Source organism: Panthera tigris, chromosome D1 (genome assembly GCF_018350195.1).
Source record: "Panthera tigris isolate Pti1 chromosome D1, P.tigris_Pti1_mat1.1, whole genome shotgun sequence".
Lineage (NCBI taxonomy): Eukaryota > Metazoa > Chordata > Mammalia > Carnivora > Felidae > Panthera > Panthera tigris.
In genome coordinates, this window is record NC_056669.1 from 86,758,546 (window position 1) to 86,770,695 (window position 12,150).

A 12,150-nucleotide genomic window follows, 5' to 3' on the forward strand; every position below is an offset into this window, starting at 1 on the left:
GCAGGGAGGTCTAGGAAGGTAACCACAAACAGAATGTGATACGGAAACACTGGGTTTCTGGTGAGGTGCCCCCACTTAGCTGATATTGTAGACTCTCTGAGAGTCTCAGACTAGAAGTCAGGTTTTACCTTCCATTCCAGAAGCTCTCCATGCATCTCTTTATGGTTTTCTCCTACATTTTCCTTTCAGCCTAGAATAAAAATGGCCAGCCAAAAAAAAAAAAAAAAAAAAGTTATTATTGCTTCAGTGCTGAGTGGCAAGCTTTATGAGAACTGAGTAATGGAGTTGTGGATAGCTATCTAATTATAATCATACCTTGAAGTTTTTATTAGCCAGTCTTTGTATTTGATGGTTTCTGCTCATACTACGGATATGTTGGTGGTTCTTGAATCCATTTTGAAGGCACAAAGTGTTTCTATTCTTGGTGTATTTTCCCTCATCTTTCCTTATAGCCAGATTTATGATTCCTCAGACTTTTTCCCTGTCCTTCATTAGAGAGTCATCGGGATGGTGCTATTTTTTTCTCCTTTGTTGAGTGTACACAGTAAATATAATTTGTTGAATGGCTTTCTTTTTTTTTTTTTTTTCAACAGGAAGTCTTCAAAGAGAGCCTATTATAGTATTAAGCCTCCATGTAATAAACAGTGGAGCTGGGCCAATAAGTCCAAAACATCTGAGCAATCTCTTTTTATTGTACACTCGAGCTTTTAGATGCATAAATTTTACAGTACATCATCTGACACTATTTGTGATAAATATTCCCCAGTGATTAAATCATCATTTTATGATCTTATGCACAGAAAGAGCATCCACAAAGCTACTCCCCACTCATCGAGCTCAAATGTTATTGTCCTGGTTTGTATATCAGAAATCTTTTATTAATTTTGGTGGAGCTGTTCTAAAGAGGTCGTGTGGATTTTCACAAAACAGTTTTATATAAGAAGTACCTTTTTTTTTTTTTTTTTTTTTTTTTTTTTTTTTTTTTTTAAGAGAGGGACAGAGAGAGTAGGGATTGAACCACCTGGTGGGTCAAACCAGAAAATGGACCTTGAAGTAAGAGAAGCTGTTGTCTTGATGGCCGTGGTTAATAAATATTTACAGTGACGTCCTGAGCTGCAACTCTGCAGTTTTGTTAGCATAAACGTTTCATAACCACAGAATACTTGATGAGCGTGTGGGACAGGCGACTGACGCAGTGTATCCAGCAGGATGAAACTGCACTTACACTTGTTAGGGATGTGTGTCTGCCTGCATCACATTTTTTTTTTAACTGAGTTAATGCGGTGGTCCCAGCTGGGATTTTGACTATTCTCCACTGATGGAGCTCATGGGAGGGTGACAAGAGACCCTCTGGCCGTGAGGAATGACAGTTGATTTACAGCCTCAGATGAAGCTAAAGCTGACAGTTGGTGTTTTAAATAATGCATACTTAGCTCTGCAAACAAATGAGCCAGATCCTTCCTCTTGCCAGAGTCTCTCTGGAGGAAGGTGGAGGTGCTTGGGGCAGCGCATTAACTCCCTCCGCTGGCATGTGGGCCCAGAAAGCCCCTCTTCTCAGGCAGGGGGCTGTACCAGTGGAAGTTTCCATGCAGTGGCTGATGAGGAGAAAAGGGAAAGAAGGCACAGGGAGTGTGTGGGGAGAGTGGGCAGAGGGGCCGCTGGAGCATATCATGGGGTGGGGGTGGGGCAGGTCAGAGAGGAAAGCCCAGCTGGTGGGGAGATGGTGTCCTGCCACAGGGGCTTTTAGACTTGTAGAATTAGGTAATTTCTTGCCACTCCAAGTATGGGCTGTGGGCTGGTAGCAACAGCATCACCAGGGAGCTTGTTTGAAATGCAGAAGCCTAGGCCCTAAGTCAGTCTTACGGATTCATAATCTTTACCTGGACAAGATCTCCAGGTGATTCGTATGCACCTGAAAGTTTAGGAAGTGCTGACTAAGCACTCTCATTTTAATACTTTTGCAGTCCCTTGGTCAAGCATTAAATTATTAATGACTTATAAAGCAGATTAGTAAGTCGTTCAAACCATGCTGGTTTGCAGCCCCTCCCCTTTTAGGGAAGAAAAGACGGAATAACAACAATAATTTGAGTTTAGCCAGGACTGCAGTTAGTGGGAATTTTAATGCAATTTTGGCCATAACACACCATTGCCAGGGTGAACTCAGAGTGGTGCTTTCCAGCTCGAGCAGGCATCAGAATCACCAGAGGGCTTGTTAAAACACTGTTGGATCCCACCCCAGAGTTGCCGATTTAGTAGATTTTGGGATAGGGTCTGAGAATTTGTATTTCTTTTTTTTTTTTAATTAAAAAAATCTTTCTTTCTTTCTTTCTTTCTTTCTTTCTTTCTTTCTTTCTTTCTTTCTTTCTTTCTTTCTTTCGAGAGGCAGGGAGGGGCAGAGAGAGAGGGAGAGAGAGAATCCCAAGGGTGGAGCCCTGCTCGCAGTTAGAACTCACAAACTGTGAGATGACCTGGGCTGAAACCAAGACTCAGGAGCTTAACCAACTGAGCCACCCAGGCGCCCCAAGAATTTGTGTTTCTAACAAGTTCCCGGGTGATGCTACTGCTGGTCTGGTGACCTCACTTTGACAGGTGTAATTCTGATTGTGGCAATCACGTGGCACTTGTCTGTGTGATCCCTGCCCCATGAAGTCTGTGTTCTGTCTCTCACCCATACCTCCTTACAACTGATTCTCATAGTATTGTCCACAATCCACCCATACCTACAGATTCCCAGAGTCCACTCTCTTGACCGTCTGAGTCAGAATCCCTAGTAGTGGGACACAGGACGGTTCATAAGCATCCCAGGGCAACTCTTAGACGCACATGTGTGCTCCTTCCTAAAGGATTACATTCTTAGTAGCTAGGGTGTGTTTTGCCCTTTTCTTGACCCTTTGTCACTTTGCTTGGGCCACTACTGCACTGGGAGTGCCCTCCCACATCTACTCACAGGATTCTCCTGTTCTTCCAGGTCTTCCTCAGAAGCTACATCCTCCTTGAGACTTCCTTGATTCCCCCCAGCTGCATGTGATCCCTAGACTGTGCTTTTCTTTTAAAATAAGTTCTTTAAAATGAGATGTCAGTCCTTATATTTCAATCAATTCTAAGAAGCCCTTTCATCCCTCCCCAAGCCCTCTCCTCTTTTCTGAGTTTAATTTATAATATACGGCAACATGTGGCTTATTGTGAGGTGTAGGTCAGTGGACGTTGCCATGAGAAGAAAAAGAATAAGAAAAGCTTATGACTTCTCAAAGTTTTAAGTGTTAAAAAGTCAATCGTATGTTACACAAAATAACATCGCCCCTAATGCTGTTAAGCATGTGATCATAGCCCCTGTTGATCATAGGCTCTTGAATGGCTGAGACTGTCTTATATTCATCGTATTGGTCCCTCATGTACCTGGCTGATAGTAAGTGTTCAATAAATATTAGTCGAATGATATAAATGTGATTTATTTTTCTGTGGGTGAAGTTGACACCACTCCTTTTCTGGAGTCATTTATTGCGTGTGGAAATACATACCCTGCTCTGGATACTGATGAGAAGGCAAATAGAAGAGATTCAACCAGGAAAATGATGATCTTCATTCAGGCTTTAAATGCACAAGGCTCCCCAGGAACCACCGAGAGCCCACCTGTTTCTGCAGAATCCTGGATGTATGTGGGACTCAGGATGGGGAGTGGGCAGGAGATGGACTTTGGGAAAGGGCTGCCTGCCTGGACTCTCTGTTAGAAGGGTATGGGGAAATCCTAAAGTCCTCTAGCCCAGAGACCCTAGGTCTCTAGTATCTCTATATCCCAGGCACTTAGAGTAGAAGGCAGGCTGGGTGTCAGTGCTTGTTGAATGAATGAATGAATGAATGAATGAATGAATGAAATCCTGACTTTGAGTCCCCATCCAGGTATCAAATCTTGACCTCTTTATGTCTCATTTGGTTCATTTTTAAAGGTAGGGATGTTACTTATGTACTCCAAATTATCTCAAGGAATTTTTGAGAGCCTAAGATGAATTAATTAATCTGAGAGCACTTTTTCTTTTCTTTTTTTCAAAATTAAAATTTATTTTTTCATTAAAAATTTTTTAATGCTTTATTTTTGAGAGAGACAGAGCATGAGTGGGGGAGGGGCAGAGAGAGAGGGAGACACAGACTCTGAAGCAGGTTCCAGGCTCTGAGCTCTCAGCACAGAGCCCGACGTGACATTTGAGGGGCTCAAACTGACCTGAGTCGAAGTCAGACACTTACCAACTGAGCCACTCAGGTGCCCTGTTTTTTCATTTTTGAGAGAGAGAGCATGAGCAGGGAAGGGGCAGAGAGAGAGGGAGATACAGAATCTGAAGCAGGCTCCATACTGACAGCAGTGGGGCTTGAACCCACGAACTGCAAGATCATGACCTGCGCTGAAGTCAGACCCTCAATCGACTGAGCCACCCAGGTTCCCCTGAGAGCACTTTTTAAAGTGTTAAATATGCATTATTACTTAGATCATAAGAGAACTTTTTCTGTGTTTATTACAAACAGCTCTTCTTGGTTCTGAAAGCCTATTTTATACATTTCTCAATTAGGGGACTCTTAGTTCTCTTGGTTGGCTCATTCTCTGATTTGCTCTGTATGCACAGCAAAGGAAGTGTAGGTTTTGAAAGTTTCTGAATCACCATGGTGTATCACGGGATCTTCCCACTAATACTTGTTTTTCTGACAGCTGTATTTTATATGTTGTATTGCAGCTTTCATTGAAGAAACTCTGGGCTTCTAAGAATGATTTGTTGTGGCATTTCCTTTTGAGACAGAAGCTTTGAAATAGGATAAATGCATAGGAGAGATATCTAGGTACAGTAGGGATGAGAGGAAGTCAGTGTTTGGACTTGGATCTCCTGAGTTCAGGTCCTGACTCTGCCCTTCATTTGCAATATGTGTGATCTTGGGCATTTTTTTTTCTTTTGTAAGATTTTATTAGGGAGAATTTCAAATATACACAAAAATGTAGAAAGTAGTATAGTGAACCCCCCCCCCCCCCATTTACCCATCACTCAGCTTCAATGGCTGTTAACTGATGGCCAATTTGTTTCAATGGTAACAGCGTCTACTCTTCCCCCCAATATAATTTTTAATAGAATGCAAGATGTCATGTTCTTTCATTCATAGATATTTCAATATGAATCTCTAAAAAGATAAGGACCCTTTGTTAATTTTTATGATTTTTTTTTTCTTTTTCAAAGATTTTATGAAAAGTCCTTATAGAGCAATATCCAGACTCCAGATCCAGCTGCCAAGGAGACCCTGTTATGCTGTGGGTACTGGGTGTGGCGTGGCAGGTGCTCTGACTTCCCACCCTTCTGTTTCGATGGGGGTGGTGGGAAGTACCCCGTCTTTGGGGTCCACAGTGCTCACCTGATCAGGCAGGGGCTTCTTAGCACCATTCTTGCCACTTGGGTTCCAGGGAAGCATGATCTTCACTTTCATGCCCAGCACACTCTGTCTGAGCAGTTCACAGGTCCCCTCTGTGAATCATCAGGCCACCCACAAACTTCATGGATTTAGCCCTCTGTCCTCAGAGTTTCCCAGACTCCATGACTTTGCAGCCTTTGGCCCCACTCTCCATGATGACCCATAGCACACCCTAGCAGGCCCTCCACACAGGAAGGCCTCCTAGGAGTGTGTAACCCAGAGACTCTGCCTGGGCAATAGCACACAGACCTTCTGTGGCCACCTTTTCAGCATGAAGCCCTACACTGCCCTCAGGGGAGCCAAATCTCTTCTGAACCACAGCAGTCAATTCCCGGGTCTGCTGGCCCATCTCACCAAGGACATTCTATGTCCTGGTGGCCGGGATAATGATTTCTGTCCTGGTTGGTGTAATTCAGACCTCAACTCCAGAGTAGCCATCTTGAGTCAGTTCCCAAGTGAGAAGCTCATTCAGTTCAGCTTTGAAGATGCCATCAGTGACACACTGCCTCTTCGTTGGAGATTTGCACCACCATCTTACCGCTGTGTGCCACCAAAAGGAAAGCAGATAAGGGCCTTTTAAAAACAGAACTAAAATGTCATTATCATGTCTGAACAAATCAATAATTCTTAATATCAATAGAATCCAATGTCATAAATTTTCTTTTTCTTTTTACACTTTGTTTGAAATAGGATCCAAACAAGCTCCACATCTGATATTTATAAAAGTGTCTTTTATGGATCTTTTAATTTATGGGTTCTCTCTCACTTCTCTCTATCATATAAAAGTGCAAGGGGAAAAAACCAGGTTGTTTTCTTATGGAATTTATCAGTTTGGATTATGCTGATCGTATCTCTGTGGCATATTTCCTATAAATTAGAGGCATGGCCAGACTTAGGTTAGGGTTTTGGTTTTGGTTTTGGATATTGGACATTGGACATGTTATTTGCTCTTTCTGACCTCTGTGAAATGGATTACAAACATGTCTTATAGCTGTTATGAAATTAAAAAAGAGAATATCCAGGGAAGGATCACACCATATAAAGAGTAGTTGTCATTATGACTGGATTATACATTTTGTTAGCATTTGTGGGGCTGAGCCTAGGAAAGATACGTTCCTCCCACACTGGTCAGACTAAATATTTCAGCAGGTGCCATGTCAGGAGGCTGAGCATCAGGTGGTCTAGAGGTCATGCTCTACTATATTAGGTTTGATAGGAGTCAAACTAGTTAAATTCTCTGAGCTTTCCTCATTTCCTCAAATGTAGCTAATAACATATATCCTCAAAGTTCTGAGAAACAGAGATGATGTATGTAAAGAGACTTGAACATGGTACTCATCATGGGGTTGATGATTTTTGTTCTTGTTTCTTTTGATACCTGAGTTCTCATGTGGGACTTGGGGGCACTTAGGTTGAGAAGGGATTCTGGGTATGGCTGAGTCGGTGCCATGGGCTGGGGGTGTCACTAAAATTCTCTCTTTCCTCTTTTAAACATATTTGGGGTTAAAATAGCCTGCAGTATAATCAAAAGAAAGAAATAAAAGTAAACCCTTTGAGTGCTGAGCACAATTACATTTATTGGTGTGCAGCTGTTGGGATGTGAATGGAAATATCTAGTTTTTTCCATTATGACCAGGAGAAAGGCTGGGATTCTATTTTACACTGCATCAAATATGATATGGGTGCAGAAGCCCAGCAAACACCACCTTAGAGTGCCAGCACCAGGACTGAGATGTAGTGACTCTTTTGTGATGTGCCTCCCCTTTTTAAATGTTTATTTATTTTTGAGAGAGAGAGAGCACGAGTAGGGGAGGGCAGAGAGAGGAGAGGGTGACAAAGAATCGGAGGCCGGCTCCGGGCTCCAAGCTGTCAGCACAGAACCTGATACAGGGCTCGAACCCACAAACTGTGAGATCATGACCTGAGCCGAAGTTGGACCCTTAATCAACTGAACCACCCAGGCGCCCCTGTGATGTGCCCCCTTTTGATGCACCAAGAAGGGCAAAACATTCCATCAGGAGGATTCTTACTCAAAATGCACAATCTGACTCTATCATGAGAAAACATCAGACAAACCCAAATCGAGGGACATTTTGTAAAATACTTGACCAGTTCTCTTGGCAGATGTCAAGGCTGTGAAAGACAAAGACAGAGAGGAACTGTCACAGGTGGGCAGATGCTAGCAAAGACTTGAGAACTAAATCCAATGTGGTATCCAGGATTGGATCCTGCATGAGAAAAAGAACATCAGAGGCAAAGCTGGCAGCATTCAAATAAGGTCTGTCAAGTAGTTAATAGTAATTTATCAGAGTTATTTTCCTGATTTTGGCAGTTGTATTATGGTTATGTAAGATGTTAACACTGGAAGAAGCTGGCTGAAGGGTACTGAACTCTGTACTGTTTTTGTAATTTTCTGTAAGTCTAAAATTACCTCAAACATTAAACACACGATACTGGGATGCATGGCAGCTTTTGCAAAATGTACTGTTTTATAGGAAGTGGAGGGTGCTTCATTTTTGCACATTAACTTGAGAGCTAGAAACACCAACTTACTCTTGAGCTAAAGCAGGCAGGTTGCATCTTGACTGGTGAAGTTCCTCACTGTAGATTGACAGGGAGTCACGTCAACTCTTTGAGATTCCCCAGAGACCATCCTAGTGCACAGGTGGTTGGGCACCTGGGTTGACAGTGTTTTGGTTGCATCATCTTTCATATCTGGTTGATCTGGCAGATCTGACTGGTTAATAATGACAGTTCCCTCCTTAGATTGGATGCCCGTTATATGCTAGAAACTTGAGTGCTAAGTGCTTATCATCATTAATCCTCATAACATCCTTGAAAGGCAGTTGATAGTTCCCCCATTTTATGATACATCTCACAGAGATTCATTTGCCCAATATCACTGAGCTGGAGTGGAAATCTGACTCCAAAGCTCAGACTCTGACAGCTGTGCCATTTTGTTCTCCCTCTTACTCCCTCTTAATGGGTGCCCTCCTGGCCAGTCTAATGCCTGTGTTCCCCTGTGGGCCTCCAGACCTGGCCCCTCCCTTATCATTTATCTATCTATTGCTGGGTAGAAAGAGGTACTGGTATTTTTCTATCCTCCATTATCTATCTAATCGTAGAGTAGAATTGTATGTAGACTCTTTGGGGGCTGTTAATAGGTTTCTATGATCAGATATCTTTGGGGGAACTTAGGGATAAATAAATTAAATAGCTCTCCACCTTTACCCAGGCAACTGAATACAGTTGGAAAAAACCACACAACCGGGCTTACTAGTCTCATCAGTTTGCTACCATTAACCTTGAGTGGGCTGTTCAAGCTGCCCAACACTGCTTCCCTATTGCCTTAGTCTAGTTGCCCACCCACTCTCTGGGAGAACTGCTTCACACCTTCTCCCCACTCCTAACGTCCCCACATCTCCTAAGAAAAAACTAGCCCAAGAGAATTTCTGCAAGCCTCCACTGCTGCCTCGACCAAGCTGCCCGTATCCTGCCTCCTCTCCTGTTAAGGATGAGGCATCTTTGATTCTTGTGCATGAGACTGAGGACCTCCTGCCAGCAATTCTGCCTCCGGTCCCCTCTCTCCAGTTGCAGACGGGCATGTCCTCTATCTTCCGTTTTAGAAGAGCCCCCACCTTGACCACACATCCCCCTTCAGCTGCTGCTCTGTGCCTCTGTTCCCCTTTTCTGCAAACCTCCTTGGAAGAGTTTTCTTACCGACTGTCTCCAATTCCTTTCTTCCCATTATTGCTCTTTTTAAAAATTGAGGTGAAATTCACTTAACATAAAACCATTTTAATATGTTAAGATGTACAAGTCAGTAGCATTTAGTACATTCACATTGCTGTGTAACTACTGCCTTCATCTGGTTCCAAAGCCTTTTCCTCATCCCCAAAGTACCCCCCCTTACTTGTTACACAGTCATCCTCTATTCTCCCCTCCCGCTAGCCTCTGGCAACCACCAATCTATTTTCTGTCTCTACAGATTTACTTCTTTTGTATACTTTATAAAATGGAGTCATACAAAATGTTGACCTCATTTCATTTACATGATGTTTTCAGCGTTCATCCATGTTGTGGCATGCATCAGAATTCTATTACCTTTTATTGTGTAGTAGTATCCCATTGTATGTATATGGCACATTTTGTTTATCTGCTCATTAATTGATGGACATTTGGGTTGTTTTTACCTTTTGGCTATTGTGAGTAGTGCTGCTATGCACATCCATGTACAAGTATTTGTTTGAGTATCTGTTTTCTGTGCTTTTGGGCATATCCCTAGGAGTGGAATTTCTGGGTCACATGGTAATTCTACGTCTCACTTTTTGAGTAGCCACTGAAGTATTTGGTGGTTTGGGCCAAGTGGCTGGACCATCTTACATTACAATGCACAGATGTTTCAGTTGCCTTACCTCCTCATCCATATTTGATACTTCCTGCTCCCCTCCCCCCCCCCGCCGCCCCCACATAGCCACCCTAGTAGATATGAAGCAGTATCTCATTATGGTTTTGATTCCCATTTCCCTAATGGCTAATGAACTTCTTTTCATGTGCTTGTTGGCCATTTCTGTATCTTTGGAGAAATGTCTATTCAAGTCCTTTGCCCTTTTTTTCATTGGGTTATTTGTCGTTGTTGTGGAGTTTCCCATTCTATCTTGAATCCACTTTAATCAGCTTTGCTTTAGTCCTTATCATCCCACAGAGTGACTCTTATCAAGGTTGCCAAAGGCTTCCCTCTTTGTCAAACCCAGCGGTCCATTCTCAGGCCTCATTTTCTTGTCCTTACAGCAACATTTAAGGGGGGGTCGATCACTCCTTCCTTCCTGATGTGCTTTCTTCACTTGGCTTCCCAGATAACAACCATTCTTTCTTAGTTCTCCTCAGTGTTCTTTGCTGGTTCCTTCTCATCTTCATTACCTCTGGCCGTAAACTTCCTCTTGCCTCAGCTTTCACACCTCCTGTCTTTCTATCTCCACTTCCCTGGATGACCCCATCCTTCCAGTTGTTCAGGCCATCAATCTCGGAGCTGTCCTTGACCTCTCTTTTACCTCCCCCCCCCCCCGGCTCTACCTCCACCTGGTTCTCCCTCCACAACATATCCAGACTCTGATCATGTCTCACAACCTCCACTGCAGTCACTCTGTTCTAAACCACCATCATTTGTTAGCTGGAATTTTGAAGTACCCTACAAATTGGCCTCCTAGTTTCTCTCCCTCCCTCTGCCATGATCTAGACCGTGTGAAACACAGCAGCCAGAGAGATCCTGTTAAATTGTGAGTCAGATCTCACATTACAGCTCTGCTCTGAAGCCTCCAGTTGCATCTCGTTTTACTTCAAGTTTGAGCCAAAATCTCTGTAGGATTTAGCCTTGGCTTCCTCTTCCATCTTGTTTCCTATCACTCTCCACCTTGCTCATACCACTTCAGCCACTGCTGGCATCTTTGCCGTGCCACAGTCCTGCCAAACACACTCCTGCCTCAGGGCCTTTGCACATATTGCTTTATCTGCCTGGAATGCTCTTCCTCCTGAAAGCCACAGGGCTTTCTCCCTTCCTATTTCTGTCCAAATGTCTTTCGCCAGTGAAGTCTCTGCTGATCATCTTATATAAAATAGCAACATCATCTTCCCTCTTCTGATCTCCCTTCCTCTGCTTTATTTTTTCCCTTAGTACTTATATATTGCCTGGTTTCCCCTGTTGGAATATCAACCCCGCAAAAACAGGGATTTTGTTTGTTTGGTTGGTTGTTTGTTTACTGCTTTAGTCCCATTGTTTACAACTATGCCTGACATAAAAACATGGATACTTGGGGCTTTTCCTATTTTGTAATATGTAAATGTCCATTATAAATCTCTAAAGATATTTTTGCAATATTCCTTTACCTCTTTTTTTTTTAAACCCATAGGGCCTGTTTTTCACAAAATATTTTTGGGAAGTGCTGGAATAGGCTTTCATTTGTATTTTATTTGTCAATCATATTTGGGGTGATGGGGGTGGTGAATGTTATGTAACCTGAGTCTTTTCCCCTTGACTAATAAAGCATTTCAGCATGTAGGAAAAATGTACATCCAAAAGGCCTGACCTTATCCTGAGGGTATGCTTGGATAACTCATTTAGGTAAGATCTGGCCAATGATTTCTTCTTTGGTTTTAAAAAGTGGTGTTACATTTGAGTATTTCTGCATAGTTTCATGTTTATAAGCCAAGTGTGGTGTAACTTAGAAGTGGTTTCTCCTAGAGCTGTTGAAACAGTTCAAGCCTGCCCTTTCTCTGCTTTTGTCTCAATGCCCCAGATGACCTCCACTGGGCCCTTTGGGATGTCAGCATCCTGTAGGTTTGCTTAGGCGGCCTCTGTCCTGTTCTAGGACCAGGCTTACCTTGACCCTGTCAGAAGCAGCTCTGAGAAGGCAGTGGCTCTTTCTGTTTTGTTTGCCATTGTAGACCCAAACACTTGCACCATGCTGCGCACATAAGAGGTGGCCAATTAATATTTGTTGGATGAACCTTTGAAGTAGCACCGGGGAAAGCTCCTTCACCACCTCATGGTGACTTGTAATTAGGGTTCAGCTTCAATGAATTTTCTTTGAAAACATGTTTGAATATGTCCTGAATGGAAATCAAAGCACTTTCCCTCCTATTTCCATGATCTTAGCTTACAAACAATAATATGGGTATTCTTGGAAAGAGTCTGCAGTTAGTCTGAATAGT

The 12,150-nt window shown here is 42.9% G+C and overlaps 1 protein-coding gene and 1 pseudogene across 1 annotated transcript in view; one reads left to right on the plus strand and one right to left on the minus strand.

The window, feature by feature from the left end:
- Positions 1 to 12,150, plus strand: part of KIAA1549L (KIAA1549 like) — a 266,784-nt gene that overhangs the window by 42,379 nt on the left and 212,255 nt on the right. The gene's annotated exons all lie outside the window — the stretch shown is intronic.
- On the minus strand, positions 5,278 to 11,902 carry LOC102969844 (annotated as a pseudogene).